Raw genomic sequence first — 23,272 nt, forward strand, 5'->3', positions numbered from 1 at the left:
AAGACATTCAAAATATTTTAAATATCTCAAACCAGTGAGAATCCAAAGCACCAAATAAAGTGGGGTCTGAGAGCATACTGAAAACTGTATTTTATTAAATGCATAAATAAATACATTTTTATTTCCATTATTAAAAATAATATCATTTGCATAAATTAGTTTTACATAAATTAGGACAAAAGGTGCAAAATAGAAGTAAAATATGAATGTGATTTTACAGTTTGACTTCCAGAAAATACATTTCTTGCACAATTCTTGTTGACAGCACTGACAACTGCATGCTGAACAAAATCAGCAAGTGTCCATTTAGAAGCCAGCATGAAGCAGAACAGTACCAGAACTCAACTGAACAGCAGGAACGAGTCCTTCTCTGCTAAATTCACTTTCTTCTTTTGAAATTTAAATGTAATGAAAAAGACAAAGGATGAACACTACAAATTAAATAATAATTAGACTCTAGCGCATAATAATTAAAGCAATTAAAGAGCTGTAGGTTTGAATTAAATGGTGAGTCAGTAATGAGCTGTGTTGTGCGTTGCGTGTTGAGGACTTCAGCTGCAGCATCTGTCTGGATTTAGCTGGCATCAGTACAAAGCTAAAGGAACTGCTTGTTCAGTGTGACCTAAACTGCACTATTAAATACATGTTCAGGGTTTCCAGGTCTGTGCCAAGCCAACCTCAATGACATGCCAACATCTGCAACACTGCTGTTTTTTCTTCTTCTTCTTCTTCTTCTTTTTCCCAAATAAAGATGCACGTCCAAGACAACGTGCACCTCTGAAAGTACAAAAAAGAAAGCAAGAAAGGTTAATTAATTAATAAGTAATTATTTACTTATTTTTATTGGACTTTAAAAAAAATAAATAAATATTAACTTTTTATTCAAGTAAATAAGGATAATTAATTAATAAGTATAGTTTTATTTTTGTTACACTTAATTTAAATAAATACATAAATATTAACTTTTCATTCAAGCAAGTAAATAAATAAATGTTTACTTAAAGTACTTGAAAAGTAAGGATAATTACTTATTTTCATTACATTTTATTTTAAATAAGTAAAAAAAAATGAACAAATAATAATTTAAATAAAAAGTAAATAAGAACATATGTGACCCTGAACCACAAAACCAGTCTTAAGTGTCGATTTTTCAAAATATTTATACATCAAGCTGAATAAATAAGCTTTCCACTGATGTACGGTTTGTTAGGATCTGACAATATTTGGCTGCGATACAACTATTTGAAAATCTGGAATCTGAGGGTGCAAAAAAATCTAAATATTGAGAAAATTTACTTTAAAGTTGTCCAAATGAAGTTCTTAGCAATGCATATTACTAATCAAAAATGATGTTTTGATATATTTACAGTAGTAAATTTACAAAATATCTTAATGGAATATGATCTTTACTTAATATACTAATGATTTTTGGCATAAAAGAAAAATCTATCATTTTGACCCATACAATGTATTTTTGGCTATTGCTACAAATATACCCCAGCGACTTAAGACTGGTTTTGTGATCCAGGGTCACATATCATAAATCATCATATATCAATATATCACATCATAAATAAGAAAATTACTTATGTATTTAAATAAGTACATACATATGTACCTATAAGTAAATAAAAAAGTAAATACATAAATGTTTACTTAAAGATACTTGAAAGGTAAGTATAATTAATTAATACATTTTTATTTTAAGTAAATAAATAAATCTATAATTATTTAAAAAGAAAGTAAATAAGTAAATAAATAAGTGAATACATAATTCATAAATGAGCAAATAAAGTAAATAAACAAGTTATTTCTTGCATATTTGAATAAATAAATATGTGTGTGTAAATTAATCTTTTTACTTGTCCTGGTTGAGATCACATGACCAGATGAATCAGCTTCAATTATTGGATACTTGTGCTCGGGGAACAAATTAATCATGGCTGACATGTGCACAACATATTTTTTCAAAGCCATCCGTTAAAAAAAAAAAAAAAAAAACATCAATAAACTTTAGTGTTCAGTCCAAGACAGCTGTCATAATGACCTGCAAGACAGCCAAAGTACCGAAAGCACCTTTAATGTTTTAGAATGACAGTTATAGCCGCACTATATTCCAAAATCTTTGTCGTGACTGAATTTGCACTATGTTATTCAACATGAGCTAAAGGTTTGGGGGTTTGTTTTTAGTGACCTAAGAGCATTGCGTAATGGTGGCACTCTTCCGTCCGCCGTGCTTTCATTGTGATGATCTGTTAGTGGTTTGATTACAGTTTAGCTCGGTAGAGGATTGAGCTGGAAGCCGGTGAGTCTGGCTCTTGTTTAGACAAGGATTAAAGGCTAACGTTTACACGGGCTAGAATAATAATAAAAAAAAAAACTGCGGGGTGGGGGGTGAATAAATGCATTCGATGAAGATTAAAAAGATTACCCGAGCGTTAAGCCTGTAAATTAGCCTGTACTGTCTTTTGCAGCCGGTGCTGCCCGCCGACCTCGCGACTGTGCTGGAACGCGGCAAATTCACATGAAGTGTTTATTAAATTGCTTTCTCTCGCAGAGAACTATTACATCATGATGAAATCCTCGTTAAGGAATGGCTGAAAATCTGCCATTTTAATCAGCCAATGGCAGACATCGCTCTAAGGCAATATGATACCTTGAATAATTGCCAGGATGCTCCGCTCAGGCTTGTGCAACACTAGAAATATTAATCATGAAAGTGAGCGGTAATGTTTACGCGCCGTTTTAAGCCGTTTCCTGACTCCTAATTATGATTAACCCTAAAACTATATGAATGATTAAATCACAAAGGAAAGAAAATGTCCCTGTTAATAATGAATTGGCTAAATAAATAAAAAATATTTTTAAAAAAATGTAAAAAATAAATAAATATTTTTACTTCATAAAAAGAATATAACAATCCAACATTCTTTTTTTCTTCTTTCTTTTTGTAAAATGAATGAATTATTAAATCAGAAAGTAAAATGTGAATCCTGGTACTTCATAAAAATAATATAATCTTGGCAAAATGTATGAATTGTTAAATCAAAGAAATAAAATATGACCTATCACCATTGTCATTCAAATTTTGAATATGATGGCATAAAAATATAAATTATTAATTAAAAAATCTACATATTTTTATTAGGCTACTGTATTATTTAAAAAATATATTATATTTAAAATTATATTTTAACAATGTCATATAAAATTATGAGTATCAAGGGTGACCCATAGACAAGAAGGGAAACACAGAATGGTTGACAATGTCAAATGAATATCATGCATCAGAGGGTTAAGCATGGTAAAACATACCCGATTTCATAGTAAAATGCAACTATTTCGCAAGGTTGTGATTTCAAATTAAATTAAAACTAAAAACATACGATTTTTAGAAAAAAAAGCAATCATGAATGTCTCAGTAGTAGTTCTAAAAATATAAAAATCATTCTAAATTGTGTATTTTATTATTGTAAGGTGTCCTTGAGTGTCTTGAAAGGCGCCCACAAATAAAATGAATTATTATTATTATTATTCAATTGAAAAGAATAAAAACATTTGACAGCCAATCAGAATCCATCCTGCTTTAAAGAGGACATTTAAATGGGCTGAGTGACAACATAATAAACCTGCATTATAATTATGCATTGGTGTGGGTGCTAATATAGTTATCCTTATAGTTATTGTTCTTGCTATGAATAGGTCTTTAGCCACCAATTCACCAAAATGTAAAATAGTCACACATTGCCATGAGATTGTAATGGGTTAAAACAACCTTTGTTTTGGCATCACTATACACATAAACACACAGGTTTTAAATAAACAGCTGATTAGTTTTATTTACTTTTTTTTGTTTACAGTTTTCCTATAGTAAACTGTTATTTAATGTTGTCTATATAGATGATGAAGAACTGAAAACAAATCGCCCAAACTTCTACCTCTTCTTAATACAATGCTTTTTACAACACAAAACGATGTTGAACAAATAAGCACTGTTAATTATGGAAATTAATGTGCATGGCATAATCCACAACCATTTCATTTACTCAGAAGATTGGCAAACAATTACTGTGGCCCATCTCAGTAACCCTGGACTCAACATGTTTGTTCTACATCCTGTACTAAAACAGATGTTAGGAGTGAAGGTGCGTTCACACACTGACATCGATTAAATCGCTGGAGGTCTCGGTGCTGTTGGTGTTATTGCTCATTTGCATAAAGTTGAACTGTGTATAACTTGTCACCTTGCTAACAGTTGCTACTCTGCTGGAAACTCATTGAAAATTGACTTCTGGTTGTTGCAAATCACAGTCCGTACAAATGCCCCTTAATTCTGACCAACGGTGCTTGCTTCCACTAAAACAGATAAAGCAAGTAAATCACATGAAGTCAAAGACATTTCTAAACTAACAGGAAAACATATTTTTCCATATTTCCCCCAAAGTGTATCTAGTCAAGTTCACTTAATTATTTATTTTTTTAAATTATTATTTAATTAATAATTTTAAGGCGACGGGTTTCCTCAATTTTTTTAAGTTAAGTCAACTTATCACTTTTTGCAGTGTAGTTCCCATTGCAATTGCCTTTCATTTGTCTCCAAATGGTTAGTGTGAACCTGTACGCTTCAGTAGAGCCAATCTGGGTCAATGGTTTTGGGCTCTTGGGTTCAGTTACGGCACCTCATAGTGATCCATAATAGTTTATGAGAGCCCAGCTGAGTGCAGGTGGAAAAACCCAGCAAACATGGTACTCATAGGGCTGAAAGTTAAAAGAAATGAACTCTTCTTTAAGGAGAAAACATCTACTTTTGTAAATTTCATAAAATCATGCATGCTAACAAACAGTGCTAGATTACTTACAAATTGTAGTCTGTTACTGATTGCAAATTTCATGAAGAAAATTGTAGTTAGGAACATAATCTGGATTATACATATTAGGTAATGTAGTCGGACTACTTTTTGATTACTTACTTTTTAGATTACTCATTTAGCACACTTGAATGGAATTATTGTATACCATAATAATAAACAAAAAAAAAAAAAAAAAAAGAGAAAGAAAAGATAGTTAATTCTTTGTTATCAATATCATGATATACATTACCTGTTATCAATATCATGAATGCATTAAAATTCATAACCTTACATTAGGGTTTCACAAACTGGGGTTCATGAAAAAAACTGTAATGGAATCATAAAAATGTCAAGTAAATATTTTGGGTTAAAAGGGTTCGGCTCAAGAAAAAAGCTTGTGAATTCCTACATTACATGAACAAACATTAATAAATATGAAAATAATACATGGCCAAAGTCTGCCAGGTTTAAAATATTTTTGTCCAGACTTCCAATATTAATATTAGTTGAGTATATTAGTCACTATGAAGACTAGTCTAATTTATATAAGTGGTAGGCTATTTCAAAAGATAAATTAATGAGAAAAAAAGATCTGGTGTGAATAAGTTCTGAATAATTTACTGTCATTTTGTAAATAATATGTAATCCATAAAAAAGTAACTGTACTCTGATTGTGAGAATTTTTAAACATAATATGATCTAATTACATCTGGGGAATTAAATCCCCCATGGTTAGAGAGTCAGACTTGTAACCTGAAGGTTGCGGGTTCCAGTCTCAGGTCTGGCAGGTGGGGGGAGTGAATGTCCAGCGCTCTCTCCACCCTCAATACCACGACGGAGGTGAGACCCTTGAGCAAGGCACCCAACTGCTTTTCTCTGTGTGTGTGTGTGTGTGTGTGTGTATACTTGTGTTAAATGCAGAGCACAAATTCCAAGTATGGGACGCCACACGTCACGTCCTTCCTTATCAACAATAGTAATCAGTTACTACTGCTAACAAAGCACCATTACAGTGTGCAAGAGCGTCCTGCTCTGGTCAGCAAAGCCCTGAGCGTTCATTTTCAGTCCAAGCACGTTCAAACCCCCCTCAAGTCCGAGCTCAGCCCTCCACAGTAAACCTGCAGGTTTGCTCACAGGTTTGTTCGCATGCATGTATTCATGCGACACTGCGCTGATTTATGCAGCCCTTGCAGGAGGTTCATTGTTCAAATAGTTGTGAGCAGGCAGCTGCCTGGTCAGATAAGCCATTAGAGATGAGAGCTTGGTCCAGGACAACACGGACACTTTTCTGACTAATGCATGAATTCATCACTTCTCATTACACTGATGTATTCAAAGCCAGACCTGAGAAAGAGCTGCAATGCTTTTCTTTTTTCCCCATCATCTCGATTGCTTTTCTGGCATGACATTATCAGGGAACAGAAATGAGTAATGTTCATAAAAACTGACCCGTGTTTGTCAGATGTCTCAAAGTCCTCTGGCGACCACCAACGTCATCATGGTCCTGTGTGGTTTGATACAGCAGCTGGTTAAACGGCTGAGTCAGCTGAGGTTCCCCAAATAAACTGCGAGAGGAAGAGTCGATTGGGACATTTCAGTCAAAATTGCAGCAATTGGCTTTGTATCTTTACAAATAAACAAATGGAAAACAGAGATGGAAGAACTTTAGACAAAAAGACTTAATCTCTTTCAGTCAGGTTTAATTTTATTTGTACTACTGCATTATTTAACATTCTCTGTATTAGATATAAAGTACAGCCATTAAATATATTATAATAATTAATTTAAAAAAATACTCTGTACTTTCTGAAAAATTAATTCAGACTTTGTCCAACTTATGTGCAGTAATTTAAAGCAAACAATTACTTAAATTAAACAACATAAACAAAATCAAATAAACAATAACCTAAAAAACAACTTAAGTGCATAATAATAATAATACTTAATCTAAGTTAAACAATAACTTACTGTAAAAAGCTTTTAACTATTTAAAAATTAATGAAAAAAAAGAAATAACTTGAAACTTATTTAAAAAGTAAACAATGATCCTTTAAGTTAAACAATAACTTGTAATGTAAATAATTAAATGTAATTAAAACATAAATATTAATAGTACAAGTTCAAATAAAACCAAAACTTATTATGGTTTAATAATGTGAAGACAGGGTGAGATGTATATAAGCATTTGAAGGATCTGTGAGATCTCATACAGTATGAGTCTCCATTTACCAGTCACCTCTAAACAACTCAAGACACTACACTTCTCCAGACAAAACATTACATTTATCAAAGACTCTGCTTCCATATCATAAACTCGCAGCTGACAAACATTTTTCATAACAAAAACAAATCAATGCACTGATAATAACCGCAAGCAAAGAAACAAGAAGAGTGAAAGCGAAAGCGGAGATTGGAGATTCATGCCGGGACTGACTCTGGTGGTTTGTCACTTGGGTGTTCCAGTTTACGTTTTCCCTCTGGGATGGATGGGATGAGTCATTTTCTATTGTATTTATAGCTCTGCTGTTCGACTTGCTCAGCAAGGTATTCTCTCGACTTTGCTGAGTTGGTTACAAATCTTAGTCAGATAACAAATGGGATTTTGTGTTTAAGTTCGTAAATCACCACCCTCCCACTGTTTAGATGCTTACACGACCTCCGGCAAAAGGCTGTGAGTCCTTCTTATAAGATAACTTAAGGTAATTCCCCAATAAACCACTCAATGATTTCCAATACAGTGAGCTGGCTCAAGTCTACTAACGCAGCCCAGTTCAGTGGACTGAATTATTTAAACCCAAGCAACCAAATTTGAATACAAAAGACTCAGCTTGTTCAGCTTTGTCTCTTCAAAATGAAAATGTAACCTAAAAAAAAACCAAACAAAAAAAAACATGAAGATATGGAAAGAGACACACTGGTTTTTAGTTAGTTGCAATAACTCTTCGATCTTTTTTTGATGGATGGCTGCTTTCTTTGCAGTGATTATTAAAAATAAGATAAAAAATTATAATTTGTAAAGAGACCACACATAGATGCACAAGATGACTATGTAATGTAAGAATTTCTATAAGATGCCAATATCGTAGGAATTTGTATGCAGAGATTGAAAAAATTCACACGAGATGGTGAAATCATAAAAATTGAAGTATAAGAAGTAATATTTGACAGCGAACGTGTAAGAATTTGCATGACATGGCAAAAATGTAAACATTTGTGTGAAATTGCAAAAGTGTCAAAATTTGTACGAAATGGCAAAAGTGTAAACATTTGTGCAAAATGGCAAAAGCGTAAGAATTTGTATTAAATGGTGAAAGTGTAAAGCCCATTCACTGCAAGGACGATACCTATAAAGATAACGATATTAGCGTCCACATCAGCGAACAATATTGTCTGTTTATTCTCAGCGCATGCTCACCTGCCGCTTTAAATTCTTGTGCTTGTGATAGCAGGATGGATTCTGATTGGCTGTCAATGTTTGTATCGTTCATCAGCTGGAAAAAATCGTTCTGAAAATAATTCCACCGATATCGTTTCTCTGTGCCTTTATTGTTATAGTTGTGGTGTGGACTCTGCTATTCTTTAATATTAAGAGCGATTTTTAGAACTATATTGATATCTTTATAGTTATCATCCTTGGTGTGAACGGAGTTTAAGAATTTATACGAAATGGCAAAAGTGTAAAAATTTGTACGAAATGGCGAAAGTGTAAACATTAGTGCGAAATAGCAAAAGTGTCAAAATTTGAGAGATGATGAAAGAATTAAAACTGAACTGAAATTGAAAGAATTTGAAATGTGAAATATGCAATTGTAAAAGTCTATGAATTTGTTCAAAATTGCGGAAGTGTGAACATTCAAGATGGTAAAAACTTAAATTTTCTACTAAGATTACATTTTACTTAAATTTTCTAATATTGTAAGAAGTCATGAGAGATGGCGAAATTTAAAAAATTCATAGGTTTTTTTAAACTGCTCACTCAGAGCGAAATTGTAAAAATTAGTATCAGATGATGAAAGAATTGAAATTGAATTGAAATTGAAAGAATTCATGCAAAATGGTGAAATGAGTCGAATGAATCATTTGACCCCACGCAACCACACCAAAAGACTCATAATTTAGAATAATAATAATAATTGGATGTCTTACCTCATTTATAGACGTTTTGACTTCCTAGCACAAATAAGCAGCTCTTGTCAACCATTTACTAACCAAATGCATGTCAGTGTTATTCCCATTACGGAAAATAATAACTACTGCAAGTTTTTGGACCTAAAAAAGGTTTTTATTTTTGTTTTTAAACCCTATAGCAAACCAAGTCACATCTAGAGACTAGAATATCATAAACACTTCTTGCTTTTTCAATTATGTTTGCGGCCTCTTGTTGTACAGAACAGAAGTCATTTTAATAAGGCAGTCAATGCTCTGGAGTACAGGAGTGAAGGTATTCACAAACAACAACATTGAAAGTCTTTTTCACACACTGACACTCTCTCTCTCTCACTTCTAATAGCTGCAGATGTAATATGCATTTCGGACTGTCTGGCCTTTCTGTGGTAAATTTAGAGACATGTCAGAGTGTGGTGTGAAGTTTCAGCAGGGCCGCGTTACGGATTAGCCTCAGAGAGACACATTAAAAAATGATAACACAGGGTTTGGCAAAAACGTCAGCATTATATAATCAGAGGAAGAGAGAGAGAGAACTGAGGATGAGAGGAAAGAGTGAAAGCCCAGCGGCTTGAAACTTCACCTCTCTCTCCAACCACCTCCAAACATCAAAGGATTCACTTTATTACTTCTGCTTTGATTAAATCGGAGTGTTTTTCAAAATTTCACAAGGAAACTTTAAGCACATGTGAGTATATGTATGAACATATAAGATAATTTCATGGATTTTTGGAGAACCCTTCAGTTCTTTTGACTCTTTCCTTTTCTTTTTTGTTTGTTTCTTTTTTCTTCGTTTCATTTTTAAGCAAAAATCTGGGTTACAGTGAGATTAGAAATGGAAGTCAATTTGAAAACCTTAATATATTCACAGTTTTAATAGCATAACAACAAAAGCATGAACAGTATGTGTGTTAACATGATTTACGTGTGAAAAAATCATTTACTCACCTTTGGTATGTAAAGTTACATTTGATTTACTTAAAGGGGTCATATGATGTGATTTCAAGTTTTCCTTTCTCTTTGGAGTGTTACAAGCTGTTTATGTATAGATAAGATCCCTGAAGTTGCAAAGACTAAAGTCTCAAAACCAAAGAGATATTCCTTATAAAAGTTAAGAGTCGACCACGCCCTCCTAAAATGGCTCATTTAAACACACCCCCACATGTCTACGTCACTGTGTGGGAAGATTTGCAAAACATACGTATACGCAATGAAAGAAGGCGGAACTATTATTCTCGCTGTAGTACTGTTGCTGCCGCCGGCGCCATGTCGTGGAGACGCAGTGTTTCATTGTGAAAGCGAAAGTACTTTCTTTGTGCTTCCAAAAGAGGACACAACTAGAAATCAGTGGTTAAGTTGTAATTACAACACTGTTCCAGAACAGTTCAACCCAAATATTAGAGGGTGTGCAGTAGTGTGGGGCGATATGCTCAATTTTCATATCGTCCTATCGTCAGCCTGTGAGATCGCCGATACACGATATTATCGTGCTAATTTATTTCATTATTTATTTACTTAGTTTCATTGCCGGAAAGTGAACCAACTCTAGCGTAAGGCTAAAAGCAGCCTAATGTTTTAATATGACTGAATTTGTATTTAACATGATAACAAATTAATAGAAACATCATAAGTTACTAATTATAATGCATATATTTCCTCAGTTATTCAAAAAGCAGCTACAGAAAACAAGCAAAGAACATCGGCCTAGCGCGAGTTTATTCACTTTAAAAACACTCCCATTATAATCAGTGAATCTACACTGTATGATGAATAAATCTCTTATACTTACATCGCACATACATCTGCACTTTGTTGTTTATGATGAGAGAACTCGCGAGTCAGAATTTAGTCAGCGCGTGCTGAATAACAGAACTCCGCTGTTCCAGCAATGGCTCATCTGAACGCCTCTGATTGGCCATTCATAAACTCAGCATAATCATGTGATTGGTTATAATAATGCGCAACAATGTAAAAATGTGGAAAAAGAAATATATTAAGCCCTAATATTAATTAGATAGTATTACTTGCCTGATAATAATAATAATAATAATAATAATAATAATAATAATAATAATGCACAAAGGCTCTTTCTATAAAGTGGGGCAATTCCAACTTTGCAAAGAAAGTCTGGCGCTTCTGACTCACAGCCTGTAAGTATGTTTTCTTTAAAGAATTTGCCACTGACTATTCAAACTCAAAAAATTTTGAGCCGTGTAGATTGGCGCTTTTTGTTTGTCGTTTCTCCGATCAAAAATGCAGAAATGGTAATGTTTACGCAGCACGATGCAATGCGACACGTAAAAAAGACAGTATAAGTCATTATAAACAATATGTCCCCACTGGATGCAACAAATGCCTCGTTTATAATGTTTTTTTTTTTTTTGTGTCATCACGTGACCCCTTTAAATAACTTTGTTGCCATGGCAACATTGATGCATAACCCATAAAATCACTGTAAAAAATGTTTTAAACAACTTTAAAGTTCAAATTATACAAAAGTGTAAATAACATGTTTTTGACTGAGCTTAACTTGAATCAGGAATACCTCTTTAATATTTCTGGCCTTAAATTATTTCTAAAGAAAAACTGTTAATCTTCAGTCAAAATTAGGCCTGTTTCTCTCCTTCTGTCTCTCTTGAAACCCCATGGTAGGGAACATATGATCACTCCATAGGGTGCGTTAATACAAAGCCGTGCACACGTAAAAATAAAGCTAAAGGAAGGTGTGACATCCCGTGTTTCTGTCGGCTTTGCAGTCTGTTATTTTCATTTAATCAAATCTGGGTTGCTGTGCTTGTCCTGCTTCTCATTCAGAGGTTATTTCTGGAAATATCATTATAAAGTGTGATAAAAGTGTAATTTCTTTTGTACTGTAAGTATTAGCTTGGTACATAAATAATCCCAGTTCATTGTGGGTAGGTACATGTTATTTCATTATTCTGCACTTACGTAATTTTGGTATTCCCCCCCCATGTTTTCTATTTTGACATCTTCTCTCTTGTTCAATCTGGGTTTATTCCTTTGATTCTTGATTTGAGTGTGCTGTTCCAAAGAGAAGCTCTATGAGCCACTTCTTGTAGCAGAGAACATTACACAGACAATCTTACTGGAGCAGCATAATTCATATAATGGCACTGTTGAAAACACAAACACTTCCACACAAAGAAAGAGCAACATTAGTTTTGGTCATGTAATCATAAAGACACACAAATTATAATATTTTTATATTTCTAAATAAAATTGTTTATATTAGTGCTTTCAAATCGATTAATCACGATTAATCGCATCCAAAATAAAAAATTGTGTTTATGTAATGTGTGTGTATATTTATGTGTATATATAAATACATACACAAACATGTATATATTAAAGAAATATATGTAATATATATTTATATAAATCATATGTAAAAATTTCTTAAATATATACAGTACATGTGTGTGTATTTATTAGTGCTGTCAAACGATTAATCGCGATTAATCACATCCAAAATAAAAGTTTTTGTTTACATAATATACTTGTGCGTATTATGTATATTTATTATGTATATATAAATACACACACATACAGCATATATTTAGAAAATATTTACATGTATATATTTATATCATATATAAATATATTTAATATATAAACGTAACATTTTTCTTAAATATATACATGCATGTGTGTGTATTTATATATACAGTACTTAATATATACACAGTACACACACATATTATTATGTAAACAAAAGCCTTTATGCTGAATGCGATTAATTACAGGACTAAATGACTACAGGCCTGTGGCTCTAACGTCTGTGGTCATGACGTCTTTGAAAAACTGGTGCTGGCCTACCTGAAGGACATTACTGGACGCCTACAGAGCAAACAGGTCTGTGGACGATGCAGTCAACATGAGACTGTATTATGTTCTGCAACATCTAGACCAGTGGTCTCAAACTCAATTCCTGGAGGGCCACAGCTCTGCACAGTTTAGCTCCAAATCAAACCTAGCTAATCAAGCTCTTCAGGATTACTAGTAACTTCCAAGCAGGTGTGAGTTGAAGCTGGTTGGAGCTAAACTCTGCAGAGTTGTGGCCCTCCAGGAATTGAATTTGAGACCTCTGATCCAGACATACCAGGGACTTATGTGAGGATCAGCTTTTAACATGATCATTCCAGTCAGTGGATCACCAGCTTCCTGACAGACAGGCAGCAGCTAGTGAGGCTGGGAAAATAAACATCCAACACCTGTACGATCAGCACTGGCACCCCCCAGGGTTGCGTCCTCTCCCCACTGCTCTTCTCCATCTACACCAAAGACTGCACATCTAAAGACCCCTCTGTCAAGCTCCTGAAGTTTGCAGACGACACCACACTTATCGGCCTCATTCTGGACGGTGACGAGTCTGCTTACAGACAGGAGGTTAAGGAGCTGGCTGTCTGGTGCAGTCTTAACAACCTGGAGCTCAACACGCTCAAAACAGTGGAGATGATCGTGGACTTCAAGAGAAACCCTCCTGATCTCCCCCCACTCACCATCATGAACAGCACTGTAACGACAGTGGAGTCATTCAGGTTCCTGGGCACCACCATCTCCCAGGACCTAAAGTGGGACATTCACATAGACTCCATTGTTAAAAAGGACCAGCAGAGGTACTTCCTTCGCCAGCTGAGGAAATTCAACCTGCCACAGGAGCTGCTGAAGGTTCTACTCCGCCATCATTGAATCCGTCCTCTGCACTTCAATAACTGTCTGGTTCAGCTCAGCTACCAAATCTGACCTCAGAAGACTACAGAGGGTAGTCCCTGTCCGGACTGCTGAGCGAATCATTGGTACAACCCTCCCCAGTCTCCAAGAACTGTACTTATCCAGAGTGAGCAAAAGGGCTGCCAAAATCACTCTGGACCCCTCACATCCAGCACACTCCCTCTTTGAACTGTTTGGTCGACGCTACAGAGCTCTGAGCACCAGAACGGCCAGGCACAGGAACAGCTTCTTCCCTCAGGCAATCCATCTCATGAACACCTGACAATAATTGTGGAACACACACTATTTATACACTTATTCACTTATTTATCTAACACACATACTTAGACTACATTTCAGTTTGCACATAATATACCTGTACATACAACTGTCTATTGTAATTATATACCTGTACATACAATTGTCAATTTGTATATTTTTATTCCTTATTTACTTTTTTTTTTAATCTGTTTTTTGTTCTGTCGGTCATTCTATTGCACTGTGGAAGCTTCTGTCACAAAAACAAATTCCTCGTATGTGTAAACATACCTGGCAATAAAGTCATTCTGATTCTGATTAATCATTTGACAGCGCTATATATATATATATATATATATATATATATACAGTGGGTACGGAAAGTATTCAGACCCCCTTAAATTTTTCACTCTTTGTTATATTGCAGCCATTTGCTAAAATCATTTAAGTTCATTTTTTCCCTCATTAATGTACACACAGCACCCCATATTGACAGAAAAACACAGAATTGTTGACATTTTTGCAGATTTTTTGCAGATTAAACATTTTTGCAGATTTATTAAAAAAGAAAAACTGAAATATCACATGGTCCTAAGTATTCAGACCCTTTGTTCAGTATTTAGTAGAAGCACCCTTTTGATCTAATACAGCCATGAGTCTTTTTGGGAAAGATGCAACAAGTTTTTCACACCTGGATTTGGGGATCCTCTGCCATTCCTCCTTGCAGATCCTCTCCAGTTCTGTCAGGTTGGATGGTAAACGTTGGTGGACAGCCATTTTTAGGTCTCTCCAGAGATGCTCAATTGGGTTTAAGTCAGCGCTCTGGCTGGGCCATTCAAAAACAGTCACGGAGTTGTTGTGAAGCCACTCCTTCGTTATTTTAGCTGTGTGCTTAGGGTCATTGTCTTGTTGGAAGGTAAACCTTCGTCCCAGTCTGAGGTCCTGAGCACTCTGGAGAAGGTTTTCGTCCAGGATATCCCTGTACTTGGCCGCATTCATCTTTCCCTCGATTGCAACCAGTCGTCCTGTCCCTGCAGCTGAAAAACACCCCACAGCATGATGCTGCCACCACCATGCTTCACTGTTGGGACTGTATTGGACAGGTGATGAGCAGTGCCTGGTTTTCTCCACACATACCGCTTAGAATTAAGGCCAAAAAGTTCTATCTTGGTCTCATCAGACCAGAGAATCTTATTTCTCACCATCTTGGAGTCCTCCATGCAGGCTTTCATGTGTCTTGCACTGAGGAGAGGCTTCTGTCGGACCACTCTGCCATAAAGCCCCGACTGGTGGAGGGCTGCAGTGATGGTTGACTTTCTACAACTTTCTCCCATCTCCCGACTGCATCTCTGGAGCTCAGCCACAGTGATCTTTGGGTTCTTCTTTACCTCTCTCACCAAGGCTCTTCTCCCCCGATAGCTCAGTTTGGCCGGACGGCCAGCTCTAGGAAGGGTTCTGGTCGTCCCAAATGTCTTCCATTTAAGGATTATGGAGGCCACTGTGCTCTTAGGAACCTTAAGTGCAGCAGAAATTTTTTTGTAACCTTGGCCAGATCTGTGCCTTGCCACAATTCTGTCTCTGAGCTCTTCAGGCAGTTCCTTTGACCTCATGATTCTCATTTGCTCTGACATGCACTGTGAGCTGTAAGGTCTTATATAGACAGGTGTGTGGCTTTCCTAATCAAGTCCAATCAGTATAATCAAACACAGCTGGACTCAAATGAAGGTGTAGAACCATCTCAAGGATGATCAGAAGAAATGGACAGCACCTGAGTTAAATATATGAGTGTCACAGCAAAGGGTCTGAATACTTAGGACCATGTGATATTTCAGTTTTTCTTTTTTAATAAATCTGCAAAAATGTCAACAATTCTGTATTTTTCTGTCAATATGGGGTGCTGTGTGTACATTAATGAGGAAAAAAAATGAACAAATGATTTTAGCAAATGGCTGCAATATAACAAAGAGTGAAAAATTTAAGGGGGTCTGAATACTTTCCGTACCCACTGTATATACACATATACATACACACACATACAGTATACACATATTATGTAAACAAACTTTTATTTTGGATGCGATTAATCGATTTGACAGCACTAGATATATAATAAATAAAAAACAACGTATCTGTAAACAACGAGTATCTGTATGTGAATAATGTTTTATTTATAATATAATAAAAATGAAAAAATCTAATACATTTTACACACACGCACAGAGAGAGAGAGAGAGATTTTAGTGAGTGTGGCTGAAAACAATGAACATAATGTGCTTCAAGGCATTCGGAGCTGTAAAGCGTTTGTGTTTCAGACACTGGGGCTGTTCTTTCCTTCAATCAATGTATTTTCCCTCTCACACACAATGTCTACACCTCCACACACACTTATATAAATAAGAGCACACTTACAGTCTCGTATAATGCTGACTCAGAGCACTTTTTGAGCAGATGGATTTGATAAAGTACAAGAACTACAGAGTTCCTCCAATATACTTGTAAATATGCAGAGAGATAAACAGACAGAGAGAGACGGATGGCTGGGGATGTGTGGAGGAAAAACCACTACCACACAGAACAACAAAAACAAAATGTGCGAGAGGAAAATAAAGAAATCAATAAAGCTTTCATGGCAGATATTCAAATAAAACTCGACGGTGAAGAAATTAGGGAGCAATCTCAACCCTCCCACTTAACAGTAAAGCAAGAAACAGCAGCGGCAGGAATCCGCCTCGCACCACTTAAGAACCGACACTGAAAAACAATTTGGGATGAAGCATATCTGCAGCAGAGACCTGCCTCGGCACAACGCACATCAAAAAAGGAAATATCTCACGGAGGGGACCGTTAGCGCTGCATCCTCCATCCCTGGTAATTTCATCATGCTGAGAGAGAAATATTCAAAGCCTTTCCAATCAGTCTGCAGCTACAATGACAGAAGACTGAACTGCGGAAAGTGCTGACTGTGATCGAGAAGCAATTTTACTTTAACAAACTTTGATCAAGAGAAAGCTGAGGGTTGTGGGTCAATCTTGAATTAGGACCAAACAGAGATGTCATTCTAGGGTGGTGTCATTCTAACATTTTCCAAATGTTCAAAAATGGGGGAAAGGCGGGGCAAAAATGATGCTAACAATAAACAAAATGCCCCACAAATTAAAGATAATGGGGCAGAAAATGCCCCTGCACAATTAAACTGAATATATTACAGCTGTCGTGACTCGCAATTAAAACAAAATGTTAAAACTAATGAAAAGCCTCAATTTGCGGCACAAATTTATCTGCTTACCTTGGATCAGATTTCTTTTAAGTGTTTTTTTTTTTTGCAACAAATCACGCATGTTTCTGGTGAGCTTATAAATGCAACGACCAATCAGAGGCATTTAGATTAGGCAGCGTGGAAAACACCAGAGTTTTGTAGCGCACACTCACTGAATAAATTCTGCGAATTCTGAATTCTTAAATCGCAAATTCTGTCATCATAAACCATAAACTGCAGACATGGTGTTTGATGCATTCAAGTCCTCCTGGGACGTTCGTACTTATGAAATGACAACCATAATTACGACGTCTGGTGCGTTCAAGTCACTTTTGTTGTAACAAGATGGCAATTTAACTTACATAAAATGTAATGATTTTTTTTTAAAACTCTATAATAAACAAAATGATGAATAAAGAATGTGCATCGTGTTTTTTTCTTTTCAAAATTTAAATCAATTTATGAAAGTGATGTAAACTAAATCATTATATATTCTATGATAATTATACAATATAAAAAAATAATCATTTTATTAATTTCAACAAATTTACTGTCAATACAGCCGCTGAATATCTATAGTATTCAGCTATTGCATCAGACACGTTTTCTCACTTACATGCCCCCAACTCGGAAACTCGGGGCTTAAAGAAAATTTTGAGTTTCCCACTCATAATAACAACTTTGTGGTTGTTAATAAATACGATCTATCCGACATGAGTAAGTATGAGATTAATTTAGCCTTGTAAACAGCTTCAGTGTATACTTTCAGAAACGTGATGATAAAATAAAAATGTTGAAATTGTGTGTCGTCTATAATAGTGTTTACCATTATAAACCCATGGCAGTGCTTTACCTATAAATCCATTTTGAATGTGATTTTTTTTCACTTGGCTCCTCAGGAAGCTGTATATCAGATGGACCAGAGTCAATGACAGGAACACTCATGCGTTTGAGCGGGATTGATGTGTCCAATTTCCAGTCGGTCGACGATCATCATCGGTCCAGGATCAGACCCACAGGGATCAGAAGTTTGTCACCCCGGTACCGACAGCACCGTCACACTCCAAAAAGTCCTAGACAACAAATCCTCACAACTCATACTATGTCTATGACTGTGCAGTGTGCCGTATGATGATGGATGGAACTATAGCACAGGATCAAACTCCAGAACCACCGCAGAGCAGTTTTCAGGGTAGTTTAACCTCATATGGCAGCACTCACAGACTGATGCATAAACTGCACACACAACTCACCAGAAATCACCTTGAAATCCCATTTGTCGGTGTTATGTAGCTTCCGGAGTTAGTACACACACAGGGTTTTATCTAGAAACAAAGCCATGTTTACATATTTAGGGTATTAGATTGATGCAGCAAACTCTTTGAGGAAAAACTAGGCCTAATTATGGGTTTTAGCAAAGTATGTCAGGTTGTCAACAAATCAAAGATAGTGTTTTGTCCGAGTCATAAAAAACTGTTAGGATTTTACAATATATGTAAATTGTTATTATAAAATACTTGTATGTATATATGAATACATTAATATTTCACTGAAATAAACACAGACTACTTTTCTGGTGGAATGACCAGCACAACTCAGTCCGAGCAGCTTAGCCATCTTCAAGAATCGGCTAAAAACACATCGCTTCCATCTTTATTTGACCCTCTAACTCCAGCACTCTCTATTCTAATTCCATTTTTTATTTTTTTAAACTAACACTAGTTTTTCTAATCTTTCTGTATTCTATCTATTTGTTTTCTTTTAATTTATTATACAATTAACAAAAGCAAAAAATGCCTCTAACACTAGCTTGCTCTATTCTTTTTCTGTTCTATCTGTTTTCTTTTAATTTATTATATAATTTTTTTTTTTTTTTTAAACCTTGCTACATGTACTGCATTAAGCTAACCGAGACTTGCTATAGCACTTACATATTATTGCTCTTTTGTTGATTTTGATTGCTTCCATTGTCCTCATTTGTAAGTCACTTTGGATAAAAGCATCTGCTAAATAACTAAATGTAAATGTACTAAATGATAATAATAATAATAAAATAAATAATAATCATTTAAAAAATCTAAAATAAATTAAAAAATTCTAAAAATATTTCCACAAAAATAACTTGTTTATATAGTCTATATGTAAACTAGTTGAAATGCAAAATAAAAACTAATATATATATATTAGTTTTATATAAAATTATTATTGATTATTAATATATATATATATATATATATATATATATATATATATATATATATATATATATATATATATATATATATATATATATATATATATATATATATATATTACAGCACATATTACATATATTTAATGTCACATTTAATGTAATATTTATATAAAATAATTCTTACAATAAAATTATTTTATATATTAATATTTATTGATTTTTATTTAACAGTATATTTCTTTTTAGCCTATATATATATCCATTATAAACTCAACAATTACAGTCAGTAAGCATAATATTAGATTCATAAATTATATTTATAATAAGCCTATAAATTAGATATAAAATAATTCTTAAAATAAAATAAATGTGAATTAAATAGATAATAAATTAGATAAAAATACAAACATTTAATTCTGAGCATTACAAAAATAAATTGACTCTATAAATTTATACTGCTATTAATGATTTCAGATAAATGGCACCTAAAATCAAAGCGGTTAGAGACTCTTTTGATTCTTATGTAGGATGTTTTTGGCCAGGTTAGGCTGCAATTGTACCAGACTTGATAATGAAATACTTGGCTATACGAGTTTGTAACTAGTTTTAGAGTGACAGAGAGAGAGAGAGAGTACTAGAAATGTGAGAACCCCCTCTCCTATTCCCTCTTTTTAATATCTCTCTCACTCTCTGTAGCTCTCTTCTCCTCTTTTATTTAGACCCAGCAGGAGAGAAATCAAGTTCACCTTTACAACAGCAAGACTTGCGGCCTCAGTGCATGAGCTGCACGCCTATATATACGCAAATAACAACTCCAGATAACAGACACGCGCTCAAACCTCAAACCTCACTGTGATTCAGTGACCTTTCGCAACTCAATTCAGTGGTTGGCAGCTCAAAGAGAAAATAATACTGTGGGTCAAAGACATGCAAATTGAACTAGCGCTGGAAATAAAGCCTGCAACTGCACCTTTAAACACAGCTGTGTGATCTGTTTGCTGAGGTCACACTCGAGCAGTGTGCGGCACAGGAAACTCTGAAGATAATTCTAATGACGTCACAGGAAGTGGCATGAAATAAAAATAAATTATTTATTATAAAGTAATCATTTTATGCAATGTATAATATATGTCAAATGAATTAATACTATGTACTGTAAATTGCAGTCTTATCAGAATATCAGCGAAGCATGATTAAAGCTGTTATGTTGTTCCTAATGTTGCAAATTTTTTTTAGTGATCTAAAACTTCCTGCTGTGCTCCACTGGGAAATTCAGGCACGCTACGGCTTGGGAATTAATTAGTCTAAAAGTATCACATCAGAGATTCAGGAAACCTGAATAAAACAATCTTTACAACCTTCCCCTACTGGGAACTCATGAAAAACTGACTTAATCACAAAAAATCAGAGCAAAGGGTGGAACATAAGTAAAAACGGATCGGGCTACAGGCTAATGATGTCCGGTTAATCAGTTTCATGTAGATACTAATTTATGAACACCACAGTCTGTTTAGTTGAGATTTCTGTTTGCATTATACTTGGACTGAAAACCTGGCCAAATGAAATTCAGGAAACACAAACAAGGAGTTACTAGATAAATATTCACTAAACAAATCTAGATGCTAGTGTCAATTTGACCAGAAATTCACTGGGAATGTTGAACAGATTGTCGATTTGTCCATAGTTTGATATGCTCCATCTACCAATTTTATCCACATTAAGACAATATTAGCCTTCTGGAGTCAAAGGAGGCACTTGGATTTTAATTGTATCAACTATTTTGTCATTTGTACAAAATAAAATAAAATAAAACTAAATATGTATATATGTATGCATGTATAAAAACTCACATGGCTGTAATAGAAGAGAATAATAGAATAGAATTGCATAATACACTAGCACCGTAAGTGTGAATTTATGTAAAATATATAATTATTATTATTAATATTATTTAAAGTAATATAAAAAGCATGGTAATAATAAGAATATATTACAAAAATATACTGTACAAAAATTAATAATTACAAAATTTAAATATATTAAAAATGAAATTATATATTATAATAATAATATTATTTAACATTTCACATGGCTGCATAATAACAGAATTTTTATTTAGAAGGTGATATAACAAAATATAACATCTGTGTGAATTTATATACAATATAAATTATAAGATTTATTATATTCACTGTAAAATGTGATAAGTTGACTTAATTTAAAGAATTTAGAAACCCGTTGCCTTAAAATGTTTAAGTATATGATAATTAAAAATAAGTTAATTGAATTGTCAAGTTCACTTAACTTTTTCTTTTAATTATTATGTACTTAATAATTTGAAGGCAACGGGTTTCTCAATTTTTTTTAAATTAAGTCAACTTTCACTTTTTACAGTGTTCTAAGTAACATAAAACATTTTCAGTATATCTTAAAATATACTTGAATTTTTCATTTTAAAATGTACTTACATTTTTGCTATTCATACTTAGGATACTTTTTAAATATTAATTATAAATATAATTTTATAGAAATCACATGAATATTATTTGTTATAGTATAGTTAATTTAATAAACTTTAATATTTTTTTCATAATTAAGATTTAGTTTTAAATATTATTAATTAGAAATATAATTTTATTTAAATTCACATTCATGTTATTTGTTATAATAGAGTTTGTTTCATTTTTATATATTCAAACTTGAAACCCCTAACCCAGGGGACTAGAAATTGTTGTAAAAAAAAAAAAAAAAAAGAGGCACTTTTCAAGCCACACTTACTACCTTCTTAAGAAATCATCACATCCAAACGCCATTACTGACAATATAACCATTACTGTCCGTCGCTTTGCTGTGAAACCCAAGTAAACAGGTGTACATGTAAACTCAATGCAGAGCAAATGAGGTAAAAGCCCACATGGGGCTGACAAGACAGCTGTCATGAGGTAACAGGAGATGGAAGAGTCATTTGTCAACATCAGAAAGAATGACAAATGGCTGCATCCGAAAACTGAAAAATGCTGCCTTTGGAGGACACCAAGGTAGGAAGGCATCAAGGCATGTCCGAATCCAAAGTTAGCATCACTTCCTGTCTCATGAGATGCCTTCATCTGATCGATTTTTGAAGGCAGCATAGACGTATCCTTCGCTGCCTTTGATATCCCACAATCCTGTGCGTTCCATTCCGAAACTGTTAAGCTAAAAAATAAACTGATTAAAAATGATTAACTTTTTGCACTATTTTTGCACTTTTAATGTTATTTCTAGCGAGAAATTAGTATTATAGTAATTAAATATTCGTTTAGTTATCACCAAAACTAGTTCTATTTTGTTGTAGATCGTTAAACCGTTACACTGCCTCAGAAGCTTGTCCAAAATCAGTTTCGTGAGGTGCCTTCATGCAAAAACGCTGCCTGCAAAGTCATCGCCTCATAGGGCAGCGAGGCAGTTGTCTAATATAAGTTTTCAGATGCAGCCATGGAGACACAGAGCCAGGAGAGGTCAGTGCAGCTGTCAATCACTACTGTAATTATCCGAGTGGGCGGGGCAGAATATACCATGAGAGGTTTCTCCTGTTCCTCTCATTTCTTGCTCACAAAGCTTTTTAACATCACCTTCTTCATGTTACCTAATCCGTGTCTTTTCATTCTCGGGGTACAGCGGATCCAGCGGGGATTAGGCGAACCAGAACCTGCCTAGCAATGAGAGAGAGAGAGAGAGACGGGGCTGTGAGAACAGGCCGTGGCCTCGTGCTGGGAACAAACACTGAGAACAGCAGCTCAATCTCAATCAACACACTGGCCCCTACTGGACAGGAGAGGT

The 23,272-nt window shown here is 34.5% G+C and overlaps 1 long non-coding RNA gene across 2 annotated transcripts; it reads right to left on the minus strand.

The window, feature by feature from the left end:
- Positions 1–130: 130 nt before the first annotated feature.
- LOC131528962 (uncharacterized) lies at positions 131–23,272 on the minus strand. 2 transcript variants are annotated; one of them, XR_009267958.1, is made up of 5 exons: positions 23,079–23,272; positions 18,513–18,584; positions 18,113–18,332; positions 6,300–6,415; positions 131–777 (listed from the first exon to the last, which is right to left on the minus strand). It is a non-coding gene; the product is annotated as an uncharacterized LOC131528962 (long non-coding RNA). The 2 variants fall into 2 exon arrangements; XR_009267959.1 differs by lacking the exons at positions 18,113–18,332; positions 18,513–18,584 and having other exon boundaries at positions 23,065–23,272.

Source organism: Onychostoma macrolepis, chromosome 21 (genome assembly GCF_012432095.1).
Source record: "Onychostoma macrolepis isolate SWU-2019 chromosome 21, ASM1243209v1, whole genome shotgun sequence".
Taxonomy (NCBI): domain Eukaryota; kingdom Metazoa; phylum Chordata; class Actinopteri; order Cypriniformes; family Cyprinidae; genus Onychostoma; species Onychostoma macrolepis.